The sequence below is a fragment of the Nanorana parkeri genome, unplaced genomic scaffold (genome assembly GCF_000935625.1).
Source record: "Nanorana parkeri isolate BGI_ZX_2015 unplaced genomic scaffold, ASM93562v1 scaffold948, whole genome shotgun sequence".
In the NCBI taxonomy this organism is placed as follows: Eukaryota; Metazoa; Chordata; class Amphibia; order Anura; family Dicroglossidae; genus Nanorana; species Nanorana parkeri.
Genome location: NW_017307216.1, coordinates 288,959 through 289,433, shown reverse-complemented (window position 1 = coordinate 289,433; position 475 = coordinate 288,959).

The following is a 475-nucleotide window of genomic DNA, read 5'->3' as shown; positions in this document are numbered from 1 at the left end:
TAGTCAACCTAAAAGTGTCCAGACAGGAGACTGGTAGCCAGAGAGCATTCCTGATGCCTACGGCTGGTAAACAGTTACCTGTAAAATCATTATTGGCTAAAGTGATAAAGTAGGTCACGGTCATGTAGTAACAAGGGACCATTAACAGATATTGACAAGACACACAAGAGGTTTAAAATGGAGCTCCGCGATTTAAAATGGGCTGGAGAACTAAGATATGGCAAAAAAAAACCCAAAAAACAATATTTACGGATTTGAGTATGGTCATCGAAGACCAAAAGAAAAAAAGTGTTGGACAAGAGATCCAGTGACCTTAAAAAGAAAACACCACTTATGAAAAACCCTCCTCTCATCTGCATAGAAAGCCATGTAAATTACCCTCCAGAAAGTTTGTTCCCGTCACCTTATTACACACAAACAACCCGCACTAATATCATGCCACAATTCAAAGAATCGGTCAAATCTGGCACTTTCC